A 21,670-nucleotide genomic window follows, 5' to 3' on the forward strand; every position below is an offset into this window, starting at 1 on the left:
CCGCCCCTCAACTTGGTCGGGATAGATCAGGTGGTGTCAAGGGTTCTGCCCAACAGCCCGGCGCGCGGCCCGAAGTTTGCTAAGGCTGCTGGACGCGCGAGGCTCCCGGAGGCCGTGGCGGTGGGGAGCATCAGGGTAGCCCCGCAGGGCGTCCCGTGCATCCCCCGCGGCAGATGGACCCGGCGCTCCGGGGTCCCTTCCCCGGCCGCGGACTGGCGCGCGCCTTACCTGGACAGCGGCGGCGGAGGCGGCGGGAGGATGGACCGGAGGATCGATGGGAGGACCGAGAGCCACTCCGGCGGCGGCGCCGGGGATTGAGGGAGGCGCGGCGGAGGAGGAGCTCGGGAGCCGCGGGCGGGCGGGCCGCTTTGTCTCCACAGAGCACAGCCGACCCTACGTCACCATGGCAACCGCCAGGGCCCGGGCCGTCCGGGAGCCTGAACCCGGGAGGCACCAGGGTCCTGGACCTCTCCGGGCCGCGAGGCCCACGCCCTTCTTCTCAGTAGTTGAGCTGTACGGAGAAGAAGAGGACCCCACCCCCACCCCACCCCACTCCGAGCAACCAGCCGAGTAGACACTCCCGAGTCTCAGAGTCCCTTGCCACAGAGACGGGAAAGGCTCCAGAGAGCCCTAAGCCCAGAGCCAGATCTTTATTGCAGCGCAGGCACTGCTTTGCTTTCTCACTGTGGACATTCCAAAGCCCTAAGGTCCCCCATCGTCACCACACCTTTCTTCTACGAAGCTGTGCCCTCGAAACGGAAATCCACTTAAGGGAGAAGAAAGGATGGTACAAAGTGATAAACTATTGAGCAACTGGTACCCAGTGCTCCTGTTGCGGCTGCTGCAGCTGACACTAAGCTGCCAACAGAGGACGACACCCGTCCTCCCTCCCCCCATTCGGTCCTCTTCCATCATCACCACCACCACCACCAGCTAGCTTTGCCTCTTCTGGATCTTCTAGTCTCCCACCAATCAAGCCAGGCACCTGTCTTGCGGGGCAGCGGGAGAGGACATAGGAAGGGAAAGGGGGTCTTTACTTCTGAATTTAAACACAGGATGCTAAACCACAACTTTCACACACAGGCTGCAGAGTGAATTTTAAAATGCTGCCACACTACTTAGGGACTGGTTGCTACTGCTAAGCATCTACCGTGGACACCAAGAGACCGAGCCACCAACTGGCCATGTACTACAGACTGTGACACTCAGGAAAGGAAGTAGGCTCCCTGGGCTCAGTCTAGGCATCCTCGACTGAGGAAATTTTTGGAGAAGGAGGGAAAAGTACTAGCAGGCTTTGGGGTCATGCTTCCTTTAAAGGACAGAGCTGGAGAGCAGCACCCCTGGGTGAGTCATCCTCCATACTATGTTTTCTTGAAAGTTCAGTGATTAAATCCAAATTCTACAGTGTCTTCCTTTGGACCTCAGTGAGCAGGGCACTTACTTCCTGTCATTTGTGAATTGGCAAAGAAGTGCGAACATACAATCTGAGCTTGCTAGCTATCTGAGAAGGGCCCACCAAAACAACGGTATTACCATTCAAGGCCATATGTATTAACTGATGAAAATTAAAGAAAACATTTCATTCCTTAGGAAGGTTGCTTACTTTTTCCCTTATTTTTCTTTTCTTTTCTTTCTTTCTTTTTTTTATTTTTTATTTTAATGAGAAGAGCAATGCTTCCAGATGAAGTGAAAAGAAATAAATATTTCTGACAAGCCATTAAAGTCATTTGGAGACACGTATCAAAACTCAAAATGCATGTTCATTTCTCCCAGCGATTCGAGTCTGAGAAATGTTACACAGAAACACATAAATACGCAATGAGATCCATGTAAGGTTGGACAACCAGCACTCTCCTACCAACAAAAATGTAAAACAAATTGTATGCCGGCTATCAGTGATCTGGTTAAATAAATTTGGTAGAGTTGCACTGTATAATACTATGTATTCATTAAAAACAATAAAACGTGCAATAAGTACATACTCAAATGCCTATAGAAAGAACAGTGCTACGGATGCCTGTATCCCAGCACCACTGTTTATGTGAGATGGTATTGTGGTTGATGTTTTAACTGAGTGAAAATTATTCTCTTTTCCATCATCAAAAACCACAAAGAAAAATGTGTGCATCGGGTGATCCTGTCTGTACAAAGTTTCTCCACAGCTCTCTAAAAAAGACAATGCTGTGGTTTTGACTACGGTTCCCACCCCCACCTCCTCAAAGACCACTTAGAAGAAGCTCGGTCTACAGAGGAATGGTATCGGGAGATTTCAGGACCTTTAAGAGACGAGACCTAAGTGACAGAGGAGTGGGTCGTGACTGCCCTTCACAGAGGGATTAATGCTGCTGGAACAGGGTAGATTCTGCAGGAGTGGATTTAGTTTGTACAGAAGAATGAGGCTCGCCCATGGTACATGACCTCCCTTACACATGCTCTTGCCAGAGGCTAGTACCAGCACCATGCTTGGCAAAACCTTGGGTCCGATAAAGTTCCCAGACTTGGAAATTTTGTTATGGTGACACAAAATGAGCTAAGAAAGACAAGTGAAAGAGATGAAAAGAGAAGAGACAGGAGAGATGGGGAAGGGAGAAGGGCACGAGAGCGAAGAAGGGAAGAGAGTAGGGCCTAACAACTAGGGTAAGAATTGAAAGGACAGGTGCTACCAAATACAGCCTTGTTTCGATTCTTGGTGGTTGTTTTTCCAAATGAGCATTTATTAATCTGTCCAAGAATTAAAAACAGAGATTCTTGCCAACTCATAAATATCAAAATTATTCATAGGCCAATATAGTATTGCCTTGACTGGAGACTGAGTGTTCATAGGCCTTATACTATTGTCTTGATTGGAGATTAAATACAGAAGAAAAAGAGTCACCAAGTGGCTACTCCTACCTTCAACTATCAGGCATTTAGGAAAATCTGCACTAGGCCCCTACTGAAGAGAATTCCTGAGGATCCTGGTTCTGCCTTCAAACATGAGAGATTTCTCCAGCCTGGGCTTCCTTTTCTACTGGTGACCCCCCCCCCTTTTAGCTCAAGACATTTACATGAGTTTTATGAGACAGGCACACAAATTAATCAAACATTCACTAATTATAATTGCAACTAATTCTCAAAACTTATTCTTTAATATATGTAATTTTACTTTTTATTGGAGACAAAAGCAAAGTTGTATACTAATGAGATGAATATGCTTATTTTTTTTCATGAAGAATTAAATCTTGCCTGAATACTGCAAGACATGGAGCATCTTCAATGTTGTTCAGAGTTGACTGATACTCTGTTTCTATAATCATCAGTACTGAGAATGCCACCTCTCATAAACGCATAGTACTAAATGACAGAAGTATGTTTAAAGCCATTTCCGAAATGGCTGGAAATTCATTCTGTCTTACTCCCAAGCCAAAAATTCACTGGATGATTTCTTAACGAATTCAAATATCAAAGAGCAATTTTAATATCAAACACTCTAGCAGGATACAACCTAAACATATGCTTATCCTATACTCACATGCTAAGGAACAACATCAGGAAAATATCCGAAGTCTCTGTCTTCGGTAATGAAATCATTGTGTTTCTAGACTAGCAGAGAGCAATGTTCATAGCCTGCAACAGTTTCGAATCCAAGCTGGGCGGCGATCGTTGGTCCTGTGCATTCGGCTATGTGCACAGTACAAAGTGTCCCTGCTGTGTGTTCAGAACCAAGACTGCAGTGACATCCTGGGATGCAGCACGGGCACATGCCACTGGCAACACCTTGGATTTGTTCGGCACTTTGCTTTTAATTAATTTTTGGTCGTTAGCATTTTAGAACTTTTTACTGTGACCCTCACCTTCAGTCGCAGGAGCATAGCGTACAGCTTAAGATCCTTTGGTCTAGATGTTCATATTTATCCGAGAGACTTCACTTTATCCTAAGCTCGGCTTCCATTCTATCTCTTTGACCAAATTATAAGGTTGTGAGGAGCCATCGTTCCACACTATGCCTGACTTCCCACTGGATGGATCACAGGAACAGATTAAATAGGTAGCTCTAACCTAGTTACCTAGCCTGAAAATGAAGACAGTGTAATAGGGCCTTAAAATGATTATGTGGGTTTGGAGAGACGGCAAAGCTGTTAAGAGCACTTGCTCCTATTCCAGAGGACCTGAGTTCAGTCCCCACCACCTACGTCTGGTGGCTGGCTCACAACCACCAACAACTCCAGCTCCAGGGAACTGACACTCTCTTCTGGCCTCCGTGGGCATGCACACACACATGCACACATTTATACACACATATACATACACACCCATAAAAAGAAACCATTACATTTATACGATGTGTTCTGTGACTGCTGTGATGGCCAACACTGGTTGTCAAGTTGACTGTATCTGGGATCAGCTAAATCAAGCAACAGGGAACTCCTGTGAGGAGCTCTCTTGATTTGACTCTCTAAAGCAGGAGGACTCACCCTAACTGGAGGTGGGGTAGGGGGGTGGCACCTTCTGGTGGCAGCTGAGATAAAGAATCATGCAAGAAGGAGAATCCGCCTTTTGCCAGCCTATCCCCGTTCTTACTGGCAAGTTTGGCTCTATCCTGTTGGGGAGGCATCCCTTCACTGATGTCACACCCACTTCTTTGGGATCTCGATACACACTAAAGACCAGCAGCTCTCTAGGAATCAACTCCTCCACGCCTTCAGTGCCAGACCGGAACTGCCGAGGCATCCAGCCTCATCGTGGGCAAGATTCTCATCCTCGTCAGTGTGAGCCCAACACTGACAGCCATTGGTGGACTGCCCAGACCACATCCTGTAAGCCTCTCTAATAACCCCCCCTCTAATACACACGTTACACATTAACATGTGTATATGCACTCTGTCAATTCTGTTCCTTTAGACAAATACAACCAATACAACTGGGCTTCTGCAGTCTCATGATTTTTAAAATGAGAATAAGTAATAAATTCACTTTGCTAAAATGATCATCTGAAGTGTGACAGCCTGGTACAGCAGCCATTAGCCATGCACTGAGCTAGCCACTGGCTAATCCAGACTGACATGCTTAAGTGAAAAATGCCAAGTCTTCAAGACTTAGAACAATAAGATTTTTTAAGTACTATGTCATTAATAATGTTTATATGGGTTACACATTAAAATAATATTTTAGATATATTTGGCTAAATATAATATGCTATTAAAATCATAACACCTGTTTCTTTTCTATTTCAAACATGCTTACCGAATTTTTAAATTTTGTCTATGTGGCATATTGGACACCATTTAAAAATTAGTGTTTATGGTAAAATATAATTAAGAGATACAGTGTCTCTTCATTAATTAAGGTCTTCTTAATCCTTACATAACGAAGGTTGCCCCAAATTAGAGGATAGCCTGAGGTACATACTGAATTCCAACCCAGCCTAGGCCACACACGAGATGTGCTACCAGAAAAAATTTAAATTCAAATAAATAAAATAAAATTACCTCGTTAATATTCCTCGGCATATATATATATAATGTATAGCAAATAATTTCTTTTTATTAGAAAATATCATAATATTTTGCTCATACACATAAACATTAGAAATATTTCAGACAAAACCCTAACATCGGATTGTTCAACCTGAATCTGTCACCTATGAGGTAGATCTCATGAGATGAAATGACCGAGTACCCGTGGGTTGAGCAGCCCTGAGCGTAATCCCCAAGAATTATGAAAGAGAATAAGTTCTGTTTCTGTGTTTTTATTTGTATTCTTTTCTACCGCCCTCACTAATTTCATCAGCTTTCAGTTCAGGCTGTTATCCGTGTGACACGCCCTTCTTGTAGACCAGTGCTTCTCAACCTTCCCAACACTGCGACCCTTTAACACAGTTCCTCCTGTTGTGACCCCTACCACAACGTTATCTTTGTAGCTATTTCAGAACTATAATTTTGCTACTGTTTTGAGTTGTAACATAAAATATTTTTGAAGATAAAAGTTTGTTAAAGGGTTGTGACCCACGGGTTGAGGACTGCTGCTCTGGATTATAACTAACTAGGCTGCGCCACCAAATTTTAACTCTTTTCCCGCTGAACTGGACATAACATTGTCAAAAATCAAACAGATATTTTGATTCATTCTGAGAGAGCAAAATAAACCAAATTTTCAATTACCAGAAAAGCATTCATAGTACTTTCACCTTGATAAACAGTAACCTTTCCAGATTTAACAAAACACAGGCAACATCCTCAAACAGTTTGCAGACAATGTATTCTAATATAAACTCCCACATGCCAAGTAAATGACACTCCCTACTGAAGCATTTTCATAAGAATTTCCCTGTTCTATAGGTTAGCGTTTGTCCACCAAAATCCTTATTTTTCTCCTCAATTATAAATTATAATGGCAGCTCATACTTATTGTTTGGCATGTCCAGGGTCACAGCGTCCACACAGCAGACTTGCTAGACTCTAAACGACTTCACATGACAGATTTGACAAAGGGGGAAAGAACATGTGTTCGCTTCTTACTTCCTGACATCACAGAAAACTAAAAGAAAGGTTTGCAAAAACAGGCTCAGCTGACAAAGCCCGGTGGCCTGAGTCACATCCTTGGAACCCGCAGAGCAGAAGAACAGACCGCACAATCTGTCCTCTAACCTTCTCATGTACGCTGTGACACCTGCGCACGAGCATACAGGCATGCGCGGGCGCGCTCTCAGACTCACTCGCAGAGAGGAAATCTGTGTATACAAATTTATATGTAATTGCATTTTTGAAAAACAGCTATCTTTTAAAAATAAAACCTTTGCATTAAGCTCTGGGTTTGGATGAGGCAGGGGGAAACACGGGGGCTACAGCGCTCCCTCATTATAACCACGGTTAGGAAACAGCTCTTTAAAGCCCTGCCTTCCAGCCATGTTCTGACATTGTTTAATGAGGTGATTCGAACACATTCAAAACACACTTTAAAACACTTGTCTTTTTCTTACGCTTTATCTTAAAACATTCATTTATGCCTTCCAGGTTGCTTCCTTCTGGAATTTTTTAAAGTCATCTGAGAAGCTGGGGGAGGGGAGGAAGCATCTAGAAGAGTTAAAGGGCTGGAAATTCCAAACCCAGCAGTTCTCTCTGGCCAAGCTAAGGTACAGAGGGCCTGCGTTCTAAAAAGCAAGTACTCTCATATCCTGGCAAGCAGAGAGAAAGCCATGCCTTCACACACTGTTCCCAAGGGATGTGGACACCTCACAGCAAGGGGCCTGTTGGCCTCTTGGCCTCAACAACCTGGAACCTCAGAGCCTAATTCATATCAGATTTGTTTCAAATGCTGTAAAGAGGTGGCTGCATTAACCTTCTCGGCAGCTTCATCTTAGTGGTTTTCCAAGAAAATAAAGAAAACGATTGAGCTAGAGAACAAGAATTTTCCCTGACTTGGCATGATTCTATGGACGCTGGACTGACTTACTTAAGACTCTGGTACACCCTGCGGCTTGAGCAATAAAGACGTTAGACAGATGGCTCAGCCGGCAAAGTGCTTGCTGAGTAACCCTGAGTTAAGAACGCCAGCACCCAGATGGCAGCACATAGCAGTAATCCCAGGGCTGGGTGAGGAAAGGGGTCAGAAACAAGTGGATCCGGGGGACTCACTGATCCACCAGCCTAGCCAAAACAGTAAACTCCAGGTTCAGTGAGGGACCCTGTCTCAAAAACTAAGGTGGAGAATGATAGAAGAAAGCCTTCTGCAGATGCACAGGCAAGTGCACAAGATGGGGATGGGGCAGGGGAAGGGAATTTAAAGGGATATGCAACCTTTTCAGCAATGCTGAACAGTGTCACAAAAATTGCTTACACGACTGAAAATACAGCCTCTCTCTGCAACCCACCCTACAAAGATGAGGTAGGCTCTGAAATACCTCTTCTGCTAAACCAAATATGATGAAAAAACATGGACAATAATCAATACTGGCCAAACACTGAACCACTGGGCTATCTGGTTTACCCAAAACAGTGTGAGGAAAGTTGCTGCTGAGTAGAGGAACACAGCCCCTAATAACTCTGAAGACGAAACAAAAGTAAACAAGACTGAGAAACAGTCTCACTCAGCCTGCATTTGCCGTTTGTGTTTATTATGTATCCTACTTAAAAATATAGACAAATCACTTGCCAATGGGGACAACCACATAGAAACAAAAAGTTTTTTAAAAAAAAATAAATAAATACTTTGTAATATTCTGCCAAGAGCTCCCTGTGGCAAGATTCAACATGGTAACTCAGCCAAATTATTAATTTAATATTGATCAGATCTCATTAAGGTAAACTTTTGGCATACTTTAATCTGGTTCCAGTACATTTTGTTGGGAATAAATCAACTCTAGATGATAAAGCTGGAAAAAATGCTGTTTAAGCGTATCTTGCCTCCTCCTCTTCAGTGGTAAGTGAAGCATAGATCACTTTTCTGGACCTCTCGGCCCCTCTCACAGTTTGAATATCAAATGCCACTCCACAGGCTGTGTTACCAATGTTTAGTCCTCAGATGGTGGTGCTACTTAGGGAGCTAGGCAAGAAGGAATCAAAGGAACTAGGTCACTCATGAGAATGGTGGGGAGGACTTTGGAGGTTACACCATCCTGTTCTGCTCCCTGATCTCTCTGTCTGCTTCCTGTCCATAATGAAGGGAAAACGTTTCCCCATGCTGTGTTCTTGCTGCAGTGTTTTCCTGTTCCAGGTCAAGGGGGCAGAGCCACCATGGGCTAAAATCTCTGAAACCATGAACAAAATAAGTCTTTCTTTCCTTAAGCTATCTCTGTCAGGCATGTGGTCACAGCAACAGGAAAATAACTAATACAGCATCCACCGTTCCCATGTTCACAGCTTACCTCATCCTCCGGCTAAAGCATGTCCAAACGTGAACTACTTCCAATATGAACTATTTAACTCATTTAGTTATTATTGATCCTCACACAGCCACAGACTAGCCGTTTACTGGATTGAAATGGCTTATTCCCTTCGATGAGGGTGTTAAAGGCCAATGACATTTCCATAAAACATATCGATCAGAGACATCCCATGAGGCCCTAATGTCATAATGCCACTGAGGTAAGAGGCTGGAGCAGGTATCAAAGGGGAGCTGCGTGTTATATGCATCATTAGAATAGTAAAAAAACATTTCAAAGGCCTTTTCAGTGACTAGATCTTCTGAAGAGCACACACCGTCTGCACATTCTACCCCATCAAAAGCAAGCCAAGGGGGGTCTGATCAGACAGGTTCTTCAGGCACAAAGTATTCAACCCGTCAGAGGGAAAGACACACGGCAGTGTTTCCCACTGACGCCTTACCGTCCAGGTGAGAGTGTACCTAGCTTTGCTAGATAGGCTCAGGTCACAACAAGTAGCCATATATACACCTGTTAACTGCAGCCTCGAGTGTCAGACCTGGAACAAACTCTGTCCCCTGGGGTTGGGCCACCTCCTGCCCAGGCAAGCACTGTCAGACAGAGCATGGCCTGCGCTAGCCGGCACACATAGGTTACTTTTCTTGTAACTGTGACAAAATACAACTGACCAAAAAACCAAAAAACAAACAAACAAACAAAAAACCTCTGTGAAGAAAGCATTTATTTTGACCAACAATTTGAATGCGCTGTCCGTCTTCGTAGGGAAGGCGTGGTAGCAGGAATGTGAAACGCCATGTGGTCACATTGAGTCGTGGTCCATAGCCAGGGCGCAAAGAGAGAGGAATGATGAAGTACCATGTGCATTTCTTTCTGTTACCCTTATCCACGGAACAGTGCCACAGCATCCAGGGTAAGGCTCCGCTCTTTAGTTGATCCCCTCCATCACAGTCCGCACACATGCAGGCAGAAGTTCGTCTCCTCTGTGACTCTACATCCGGCCGAGTTAACCACCCAGAGTGACCTCCGCAAAGGGTGAACCCACAGCGACTTCAAACGGTGGTTTTCTCACAGAACCAAACAGTGTTGCTAGTAAGCTCTCGCTTTGTATTTCCAAACCAAAGGTGTAACGTGACTCTGCCATATCTTAGTTTCTTTTGTTCTAATATCACAGAATGTCTGAGGCTGGGGGGTTTATAATGACCAGATTTGTTTCTTACATTCTGGAGGCTGCCAAGGCTTAGGGGCCTATATCTTGTGAGCATTGTCACCATACCACCACTGCTGCCGCCGCCATCATCATCATCATCATCGTCGTCGTCACTCATTTTCCCATGGTAAAAGACAGAACAGAACAGGGCTAAAATCTCCTGCCTACTGGGAGCCCAATTCCCACAATAGTGACATTAATCCATTCCTGAGTGAAGAGTCCTTGTGGCCTCATCGCTTCCTAGGGATCTCACATCTCAACTCTGTTTTATTGAGAAATAGAGAACTCTGGGAGGTGGGGAGGTGGGGGGTAGGGGACACATTCACACCAGAACAGAGGCTGTCCCTCAACTAGCAAGTTTTAAAAGACCCACTAATGCAAGGCGAGTTTGTAGTGGCCAGTTAAAATCGGAAGCCCCATGAAGTAATTCCTGAGACCAAGGGAGGAACGGAGGTGCGTTGGATGGAAGGGGAGCAGACAATAGAGACCAAGAGAGATGGGAAGATAAGTATGGAAGGCTCTTGGTGAGCAGCTTCCTCCAGGCCAGGGGGGAAGGGCAAAGTTCCGAGCGCCCCATCCAGGCCCCAACCTGCCACGAGGATACTGGGTTAAGGGAGAAGAGATAGCTAATCAGAACCACATTGCTGTGGGAAGGGACTTAACTCTGATGGTGGAAGTGGCGAGAGCTGCCGTGTGCTGGCTCGCAGCTGAGACTACCTGCTATGCTGGTCTGTAAGCAGGGAAGACAGGCAGCGACAAAAACTAACTCAAGAGCCTGCGTGAGTCCGACAGGGACCTCATAAGCTTGCTTTCTGTTCTGGGAGCCTATCAAACGCACTCTCTTCTCAGTCCTCCGCTGTCTGTTCTCAACCTGGTATGATCTTGTCACAGATCACGGCAAGACTGACTTCCCTGTGCCTCCCCGTTCTAGCCTCTAGCACCCCATTTCTTGTCATCACATGACCCTCTGGGTTGCTTCCAGAGCACTTAATGTCTTTCAATTATCGCTTGCTTGCCCAGTCCCTCTGAATATGACCTCCTGGGCTGTAGGAGTCTGGCCTTTCTCACACTGACCCCTTCAGCTCTGGAACAGCACCTGGTAGCAGCCACCTGGAGAGGAAAGGAGCAAGAAGCTCCCTTAGTTCCAGCTCAAAGACAGCAGTTTTCACTCAATTCCTTCCCTTGGCTGATGGAAAAGAATATCCGGGCAACTTTTTCTGTCTGTCCATGTCCTTTGAGTGGTTTCTTTTCCTTACCAAAGAAAGGGTGACATGGGAAGATAAACAGGGGATCTAAATCTGCTAAGAAGAGCCATAGACTTGTCAGTGTGAGAACAGATTACAAAAAGGAAGAGCCTACCACTATGTAAACACCAGCTTACTCAAAGAGGTTTATTCCGTCACAAAATAAGTACCATCTCCCCTCCATACGCAACTGGGGGCTCAGATCAGAAAGTCAAACATGAGTAAGATCTAACCCCAGCCCTGGGGAATATGCAGGGACAGACCTGGTCTGTAGAAGAACAGCAGGTCAAGGTAGCAGCCAGTGACAACCTAAATGCACAGTGCTCTGTGGCAGTCGTCAGGTGATGCTTGGGCCCCAGAGAAGCCTAAGGAGGGTTCTCCGGGAGGGAATAGTCACTTTGGTCCTGAGGGAACACTGGCAGGGAGCTCACTCCAGTTAGAAGGAGCGACAGCTGCAAAGCGCTGAGAGGCACAATCTGCAGATCAGGTTCTGAGAGCTCTGTTCCACGGGACCAGCATCCAGGCATTTATGGTGGCAGGAAACCACACAGAAACACTGTCAAAAGCCAGACTGCGCGGGCCTCTGAGAGAAAAACACAGTCTTTATTTACTAAGTCAGGAGGACAAAATTTAGCCCTAGAAAACTAGTTGTCTCTTGGTCAAGACTCCAAGATCCCAACTTTATTCCCTCCTGGTTCGAACTTCCCCCAGAATCTCTCAATATTAACTTTGTCACACCTACGCTGGTCTCCAAGGTCCCTCATCCTTGAGGCTGAGGATCGAGAACTTGGTCCCTGAGGTGGCCGCACTCACTCACACACCCTTTCATGCTCCTGGCAGGCTTTATGAGAGCACGCTGGACAGGCCCAAGCAATATTAAAGGCACATGTGATTAATAACGAAGCAGCTTGGAAGTTAAAAGTCTGTTGGTCCTGGTCCAGGTTCCCATGGATGACATCCAGCATTGCCAAGACCCACGCTGTTGTCTGCCTCCTCCACGGCAGCTTGCTGAGAGCAAGCTCTGGGCCAGGAATCCTCCAAAGCTGCCTGCTGTGTCAGCCCGTGGGGAGCTTGGAGTCACAAGGGACTTCAAGTTACTCACTTCACATGGAAGGCAGTCAAGGCAACAGTTCCGCTGCCTTGTGTCTCTCCCTGCTCATGCCATTCGCTGCCTTCTACCAACTCTTATCTTTACATTTCAGTTTTGGGTCTTCACTCTTACATTTAGGGTTCATGTCTCCATCCCTAGTGCCATAATTTGGATATGGGATGTTCTCCCTAAAAGCCTCCCCAGGTGTTAAAGGCTTGGCCCCCAACTTGGTATAATTTCAAGGTGCGGGACCTTTAAGGGGCAGGGCTTAATAAAAGGTCTTGAGAGCTTGCCCTTGAAGAGAATGGTGAAAACCTGCCCTTTCCTCTTCATCTTGTTTCCTGCACCCCAGCCATGAGGTGAGTGGTTTAACCTGTAACCTGATTTATCAGTGTTTTTCACAGCAATAGGAAGCTGACTAACACACCTAATAAGAATTTTGCTTCATATAAGATACCGTAATGTCCTCTCAGCTAGTCACACTGTTTGTTCATCTGTGCAGTGTTGCGGGCTCCACCTGCCTAGAGTCCAGTTTCAAACACTTCATGCCCTGTTCCTGATCCCGCTGCTGGTGAGTGACAGCCTCGCCCAGCTACTGCTAGTGTGTTTCCCCACTGCCCCAGCCACTGCCTTGTCTTCATGACTAGACTAAAGCAAAGCACAGAATTCTTACAGTGAAATGAACATGCTCTTCAGAGTGTCCTTTCTCCCCAACTTTCCCAAGTTCAAATACTACCCACCCTTCAAAGCTTACTCCAATACCTTTGGATGAAACAGAAATTCTCTCACCTGCTATCTCCCATAACTCGTATGTCTGTGTCTCTCTTGTAAAGTTCACAGCATTACAATCTATGCTAGAGAAACGCATGTGTGTGTCACTAATGGACACCTCTGGCACATAGCGTTTGACATCTTTTCTCAGAATCGCACCCAGCCCCAAGTGTGGAGTCTTACCCTAGGTATGAATTCCATTAGGGTCCTGCTTCAGCCTTCTGTGTGGATGACAAATGAAAGTGCATGTACTCCGCAGGATTGCTCTGTCTTTCTAGCCTGAGTTGGGGATGTGGTTGGCTGTGCGGGATGTTGGGTTAAGACAAATCAAAGAGGTGGCAGTTTGTCAAACGTGGCCTGGAAATTAAGGTGCCCAGTTGCTTTGAAGGCAGCTCTTTGTCACAGTTGCAATTTGAGCTTGCTTTCCTAGGCCCCTAATTACTCATGAGCACTTCTTTTGTCGGGAGAGTGTTTTTCCCTTCTGGGACATTTGCCTTGCTTCACAGCCCTGAATACCCCAGCGCTGGGGACACAGTTGTGTCCTCCACTCTTACTTCAATGGAAGTAAATGCAGATTGGAATAGCAAGGAGCAGAGAGTCATATCCACCTTAGGGGACCTGGGAGCACAGCACAGCCACACCCCAGTGGATGTATTGGCCATATCCACATTTGAGTTCTCGTACGAAGAAGTAACCACAGGAAGGCAGCGACAGGCCCAATGCAGCCCCAGTGATGCTTATTTTACAAACCAAAAGGTCCAGAGTCAGGAACTCCACTTCAGCCTCTCAGAGCATCCCAAAAGGCTAGGGCCTTGACTCTATGCTGTCAGTCCCAAGACAATAGCTCCCTTATAAATACATAGTGTCCTGCCATGCCTGAGTGCAAACAGGAGGCTGAGATACATTGAAATGTGCCTATTCTAGAATAAGAACTGGAAAGGACTCTTGGGTAGAAAGCCTCTTGCACCCACTTGCTAAGTGCTGTACGATTCTTTTTTTTTTTTTTTTTTTTTTTTTTTTTTGAGACAGGGTTTCTCTGTGTAGCCTTGGCTGTCCTGGACTCACTTTGTAGACCAGGCTGTCCTCAAACTCACAGCAATCCGCCTGCCTCTGCCTTCTGAGTGATCTCACGCCAATTCTTAAAGGCCATTCCTCTGAGGGAAAAGTGTGAGTAAAGGATTTTCTGTGTAAACTAATCCAAATCAAATCTCAGAATAAAAGCCTGCTCTTAGCATCATCCTCATTATTATGGAAAGGACTGACAAGGACAGGCTGAGTCTGAAAGACCAACATTCTCCATCTGATTTATTTCTTTTTTAAGATTTATTTATTTATTTATTATGTAGACAGTGTTCAGCCTGCATGTAACACCTGCATGCCAGAAGAGGGCACCAGATTTCACTGTAGATGGTTGTGAGCCATCATGTGGTTGCTGGGAATTGAACTCAGGACCTTTAGAAAGCAGGCAGTGCTCTTAACTTCTGAGTCATCTCTCCAGCCCCTCTCCACCTGTTTTAACAGTAGCTTGTGTCATTGTCCTGGATATTTTGATACACCACTACTGAAAACATTGATCTCACATCTCCTAATTTAAGCTGAAAGCCTATCACTATTGATTCCTTTCATAATAGCTGCTAAATCAAATAACAGTTTGCGTATCTTAGGGAATCTAGAGGCTCCTCTGCACCTGGAGAAGAATGCCTTTCAATCTGTCAATTGCTAAGAGCTGTCAATCAGACTATTTCCTGCAGCCTGAACTGTACCTGTCACTCACCTCTTACCTCTGCTTCTGGCCATGGCCCCTCGCCTCCTATCTGACTGCTGTTATTCCTTCTCCTATCAAATTTTGTATTTGATGCTTTGTGAATTTATTCTTCCCCTATGTCTTGCATTCACACATTGCCTGCCACGATCTTTTGAACACATCGCCATCTTCGTGTGGCCTACACAAGCATAAATTTCCCTAAGGTTGTAAGTCTTGTAAGCCTTCAAGGTTACATTTCACATGTAAGACTGCAAATAGCAAGCGGTCTGGTTCCAAGCATCTCAGATGAGAGCTACCCAATCTATAGTTTCTTCCGTGTGTGTGTGTGTGTGTGTGTGTGTGTGTGTGTGTGTGTGTGTGTGTTGTATATGTATTTTTGGGTGGGTGCATGTGTTTACACATGTGTGCTCATACATGGGGAGTCCAGTGATCAACAACAAGGAATTTCTTCAATTACTTTCTCACTTCCCCCCCCCCCCCAAGACCTGGAGCTCACTGATTGGCTGGACTGGCTAGCCAGCAAGCTCCAGGCATCCTCCTGTCTCCAACTTCCTTATGCTGGGATTACAGGTAAGCATCACAGCACCCTAGTGTTTGCCTAGGTGCTGGAGACCTGGACTCAGTTCCTCATGTGTGCAAGTAAGCAAGCACTGAGCCATTTCTTCAGCCACTGCAGTGTCTCATATCTAAAAAAGAAAAAAGAAAAATACCGCTTTATCTTGAGGGAAGGTCTTCCTGTCCCTTTAGTTTCCTTGACACCACCTGCTAATACAAAACGAAGACTGAGTCAGGCAATAACTCATGGATATGCTGACACGCCATTTCATGGCTCCTCTATAAACTCCCAAATCCCCAAGCAATTTTGTCATCTGCTACTTGAGTTCCCTGTTTTGAACACATACCCACCCACCAGATTCAAAAATAATAATAATAAATTATAAGAAAAAAAAACTCTTGCCTGTGTGTGGATGGCTCTGAGTGTTCCCAGAGAATGCTTTAACATCCAGGCAGTGTGGTATAATGCGGAGAGGTCTATGCCGCAGTGTGAGTCTAGACCCTGAGTCAGCTCCCCCTTAACTCGTGTCAGGGAAGCCTTGACTAGGTGACTATGTAACAACCTCCTCTCTTCCAGGTGGCACAGCCTATGGTCACAGACAGGTCAGATTCTGGAACCTTCCTAGTTCTACCCAAGAGATTTTAACAAAGCCTTCCCTAAGCTCAGTAACCTTGAGCAAAATCTTTCATCGCTGGTTACCTCATCCTCTGCGCTTTGGCTTCCCCATCTATAAAACAGAAAAGACTAAATTACTTACCTGGTGAGAGTGTTATGGAGATGCAAAGAGTCAACATATGTTCTGACATATGTGTACCTGGTAAACAAAACCTATATAATGTAAGTACCCACAACAGGGGATGGATTCTTTCTGAAACAACAAGACTTTGAAGCTGTAATTTACATGTCATTGGATTCATCCATTCTGAATTATAATTCAGTGGTTTTACAGTATCCATAGAGCTAGGAAACCATTGTCACAATACATTTGAGAACCCGACTTGTATCACATCAAGAAGAAACTCCACATCCTCCTGCCTCCCACGCCCACCATAGCCTAGGACAACCAATAATCTACTTACTCTAGGTATTTTACGTAAGTACAATCATACTATTGGAACTGCATTTCCCCCTTCACGTGTTTCCAAAAATCATCTATACTATAACAAGAGTCAGCACCTCCTACTGTTTTCTGAAGGATAATATTATTTTTTAATTTTTAAAATTTTTCTTTGTGTATACAATAGTATGTGCTCCTTCCTGTGTTCAAGTGCACATGCTCATGATCCCACATGTACCATTGAGCTTTCACTCTCTGCCCTGTTCCCTGGAGACAGGGTCTCTCCCTGAGCCCGAAGCTAGGTGGGCAGCCAGCAAGCCCCAGAGAGCCTCCTGCATCTAATCCACACAATGCTGGGGGTAGATCAGCATTTGCAGCCACACCTGGCTTTTTCCATGGCTTCTGGGAATTTGAACTGAAGTCTTCCATTTGCATAGTAAGTGCTCTTACTCACTGGGCCATCTCCACATTGTTTCCACATTTGAGCTGATGTAAATAAACAGCACTCCCATAACCATCCACGTACAGAGTTGTGTGTGGTCTTTTATCTTCGTTTCCCTTGGGTGTAAACCTAGGAGTGAAATTTCAGGATCCTGTGGTAACACTGGGCCACCAGCCTGTTTTCCAAAGTGGCTACACCAGTTTTCAGTCCCACTAGCCATGTATATGTGGGTCCCTGCCAACATTTGCTGTAATTTGACAACAAAAGCTAACATCCCTGTAGGTGTGATTTACATTCCTCTAATGCTAGCGGTTTTAAGTATCACTGTATGTATCATTACAGATGGGCTGCAGGGTCTTATGAAATATCTGCTGATGATGCTTTAGGGGAGCTTAGGCCACCAGAAACAGTAAAGAGAGGACAGCACTGTGGCTGCCACAAGCGTTTGAGAACCCAGCTCACTATCACTTGGTCTTTGCAATGTGAGCACAGAAACCACATTTTCTTTCTTTCTTTCTTTCTTTCTTTCTTTTTTTTGAGATTTACTTATTTATTATGTATACAATGTTCTGCCTGAGAAGCCACATTTTCAATGTAATGCCAATCAAAGCAGACTGCCATAGTAAGACATGACATCTTCAATTCCAACAGGCCCCTGTTTCCATTCTCTGCCTACCAAGGCTTCTCCCATTTCTGTGAAAACCCAGAAACACAGTTATTCCAGCGTCTTCCAGAGCTACTACAGTACTCAGTTTGCCATCCCTTTGGCAAATACCAGAACAAACAGTTTAAGGAACATGGCTCTTTATTCTGGCTTAACATCTCTGGTTGATTCAGTCCATCCTGACAGGTAGGCTGTGGCAGAGCAAAGCCAGTCACATTAATGGGGGACAAGAGGCAGAACACCTGTGCTAACCAGCTTCCTTCTTCTCCCTCATATTCCACCTGGGCCCCCAGGATATGAGGTGGTGCTTCCCAGGTTCAGGCAGGACTCCCCCTCTTAAAGAATCCTGTCTGCACACAGCCACCTACACATACACAGTTGTCGTCAATCAAGTTGACCATCAGGATGAGGGATCATCGATCTCAATTATCTTTATTTGAGGCTTTGGCATTTCGGCTCTTTTGTGTGTTTGGAGCCTCCTACTATAACGTCCCAGTGGACGTGGACTTTGTATAATGTGGTAATCCAGACCGAAGTCTTACTGTGGCCACCCTCACAAGAAACAAGAGAGATGCTTGTACTATCAGACAATCGGATCAATGGACCCCTAAGAACTAAAATGCCAGGCTGGGGAGATGACTTGTCAGTTAACACTTGCTGCTTTTCTAAAAGACTTGGGTTTGATTTCCAGTGCCCACACAACAGGTCAAAACCATCTGTAGGCTCCAGTCCCAAGGAATCCAACAACATTCTCTCTTCCAACCTCTATGAGCACCCAACACGCATGTAGTGTGCAGACAAACATGCAGGCAAAACAGCCAAACATATTTAAATCTATCTATCTATCTATCTATCTATCTATCTATCTATCTATCATCTATCTATCTACCTACCTATTTTTAAAAGAACTACAATTTCCCCCAAGAATCTCAGATGGAGGAAAGGAAAGGTTGAAGCCCCACCACCAACCGGAAGAGGAACTTCTGTACCAGGAAGAGCTCCTACAGCTCTGGAGCAAACTCAGACGCAGACAGTGATGGGTCAGTGATGGGCAGGACCACATCTCCACCAGGACTGTTTACTTATGCCAACTTCTTGCCTTTCATCTAACCCTAAACCTCATATTCGTGCCTTAAACCATCTTGGAGAGTCACTGGATCCCTTTGTGTATCTCCTCAGGATAGCCTCAGTGAATAGATCTTTTTTTCCTCTGCCTTTGATACTAAAACCTCTGGTAACATTACACACACACACACACACACACACACACACACACACACACACACACACACACACCTCCCAAAGTAATTTGGGTGTGTGGCCTGCAGGTGACTGGCCAGAAGGCTGGTAGTCCAGCAGAGTGGACACTTGCTGCCATCTAAAGGTAGGATGTTAGAAGTGACCTGAGGAGAGATTTGATTTCACCATCCTGTGATGAGATCCTAAGGAAAATACCAAACGAGCTTGGTTTTGTTCACTGTTATCTCAACTTGCAGGGGAAAAGAGAATGATTTAGAATACCCAGCGATGGTTATGATAAACAAACCGTGTCAAATCTATCATGAATAGTAATTCAGACTGGGACATTCGATTTAAAAAAAAAAAATAAAGTCAAGTTGAACTCACCTAGCACTGACATTCTTCAACTGAGAGCAGGTTTTTTAAAAAAGAACAGAGATTAAACTAGGTTAAAAGACGTTTTAATAACAAAATTTGTCATTGTCTTGACTAATAGGCTCATCCAAACCTATTATGCCAGGAAAAAGTCCGTCTGTCACGGTTGCCATGGAATTAGGAGCTGCACAATGATTTAATGGCACTCTTTCTCCACAGCTAGAAACTTCCACAGAGAGAGCCAAGAGAATGGCTGTTAATGAGAAAGGCTCAATTGTGCCCTGAAATATTTATGCCAGCTCTCAAAACAAGTATAAAACATTTACCGCATCTGCCTCCAAACACACTTTTGAAAAGGACACAAACCCATTCCCTGATTCATCAGTGTGTGTGTGTGCGCGCGCGCGTGTACTTATCTGCTCTACCAGTTTTACGTGAATTTAAAAGTCCAACCAGGTGCATGCCTATAATCTAAGCACGTGAAAGACTGAGGCCAGAGGAACAGAGTGAGCTCAAGGACAGCCTGGGCTACGCAGTTGCCTCAACGTATGAATGGATGAATGATGAATGGATGAGTGGATGGATGGACAGACAGATGGACAGATGGATGGATAGATGGGTGAGAAATTAAAATTTAATAAGAAAAGTCCACGATGGACCAGGTGGTGCTTGCCTTTAACACCAGCACTCAGGAGGCAGAGGCAAGTGAATTTCTCTGGGGTCCAGGCCTACATAGCGTTTTGTTTTGGTTTTTTTTTTTTTTTATGGTTTTTTGAGACAGGGTTTCTCTGTGTAGTCTTGGCTGTCCAGGATTCACTTTGTAGACCAGAACCCACAGAGAACCTCCTGCCTCTGCCTTCCTAAGTACTGGGATTACAAGTGTGTGCCACCGCGCTAGGCTCACGATGATTAATTGTAATTAGACTAATTAAACTAGTTTTTTCTGCAAGTTGAGATAACAGCGAACAAACCCAAGCTTGTCTGGTACTTTCCTTAGGATTCCATCACAGGATAGAGCCATTATGTGAAGTCAAATTTCTCCTCAGGTTTAATTAGACTAATTAAACCAGTGGCTAATCTAAATAGTCTACATAGTGAGTTATAAACCAGCCAGACCTACATAATGAGACCCTGTCTAAAAAAATCAAAACAGAAGAGTCCAGAAGAGGTTGAATACAAAAAGCAAAACAAAAATAGAAGAAGAGTGGTAACTTGATTTGGAGAGACAGAGATACATGTTCTGCACATAATGCTTAAAGTATCCGCCATTTTCTACTTTTCACGCCTGTCTCTTAACTAGATATAAAGTCTGAGAAATTAGAAAACTTTTTACATTTTAATTTTGCTTATTCCTTGAAATTTTTATACATATATACAATGTATCTTGTTCATAGTCACCCCCCCCTTGTGTATATTTTAATAACTGAGTGCAGCTTACATACACATGGCCATGGGCTCTCCCCCTGGGGCCCCAGGGAACCTACCAGTGGCCACACCCCTAAAGAAAACCGACTTTTCCTCTCCAGCAGCCTACAACCACCAAGAGCTAGCTCCTTGGCTACTCAAGGTGAGGGCTTGGAAGCCCCTCCCCCACTCCACAGTGGACCTTTTATGCGGCTTGGTCTTGTGCAGGTCTTGTGTAGGAGGCCATTGCTGCTGTGAGTACGTGTGCGCAACAGGCACATCACACCAGAAGGACAGCATTTCATCGTCGCACACTTCCCCATCTTCTGCTTCTTACATCCTTTCAGGATCCTCTTCAGTAAGCTCCCTGAGCTTGCGGGGTGAGGAGTGACACAGATGTAGCATTTATAGCTAAGCCCTTTGAACAGAAGAGTGCCTTTGCCTTAACCACTATCCACCGCAATGAGAGCGTCTCTGATCAAGCGCAAATCTAAGGATATAAACATACACGTTTAGAAGGCAACTTGACCATGTGATCATTTAAAAAAAATAGCATCAATAGGTTCCCCCCTTAGAACCTATGATTTCCCTAGCCATGTTTTTTGTGAGGGGTTTTTGTTTTGTTTTACTTTGTTCTTTTTAATTTTTGCTGTTGTTGGTTTGGTTTGGTTTGGTTTGGTTTGGCTTTGATTTTATTCATGTTTATTATATCCCTCAAGAATTCCCTTCTGTGGAGCAGGTCTCAAACGCTATCAAGAAAGCCATAGGTTACCCTTCCATAAACAGCCTTGCCACTATTGCAGGACTAAGTTCATCTTACCTGGTGGGTCACTACTGAGGCGTGCAGAGTCCAATACTAGATAAAACTATTGATGTGCCCCACCCTCACCCCTTGTTAACTTTGGGATCTTGGAGATTCACATATTTTCTTAAGTGACCTTGGCAGTGAGAACAGGGGAGGTCATTCCACCTCTGAAAGCCTAATTTTTGTGCAGT

At 44.9% G+C, this 21,670-nt stretch overlaps 1 protein-coding gene across 3 annotated transcripts in view; it reads right to left on the reverse strand.

Annotated features, from left to right (window-relative positions):
- Nucleotides 1-13,587, reverse strand: part of RNF182 (ring finger protein 182) — a 65,487-nt gene extending 51,900 nt beyond the window's left edge. For 2 of the 3 annotated variants that reach the window (XM_084796256.1, XM_084796257.1), the window contains exon 1: nucleotides 229-1,898. The gene's annotated coding sequence lies outside the window, so the exon portion shown is untranslated. Of the gene's footprint in view, nucleotides 1-228; nucleotides 1,899-13,355 lie in introns of those variants that run through there. The other variant, XM_084796258.1, reaches the window with a different exon arrangement.
- Between the last annotated feature and the right edge of the window lie 8,083 nt (nucleotides 13,588-21,670).

The sequence above is a fragment of the Acomys minous genome (genome assembly GCF_964271855.1).
Source record: "Acomys minous genome assembly, chromosome: 9".
NCBI classification, from domain to species: Eukaryota; Metazoa; Chordata; class Mammalia; order Rodentia; family Muridae; genus Acomys; species Acomys minous.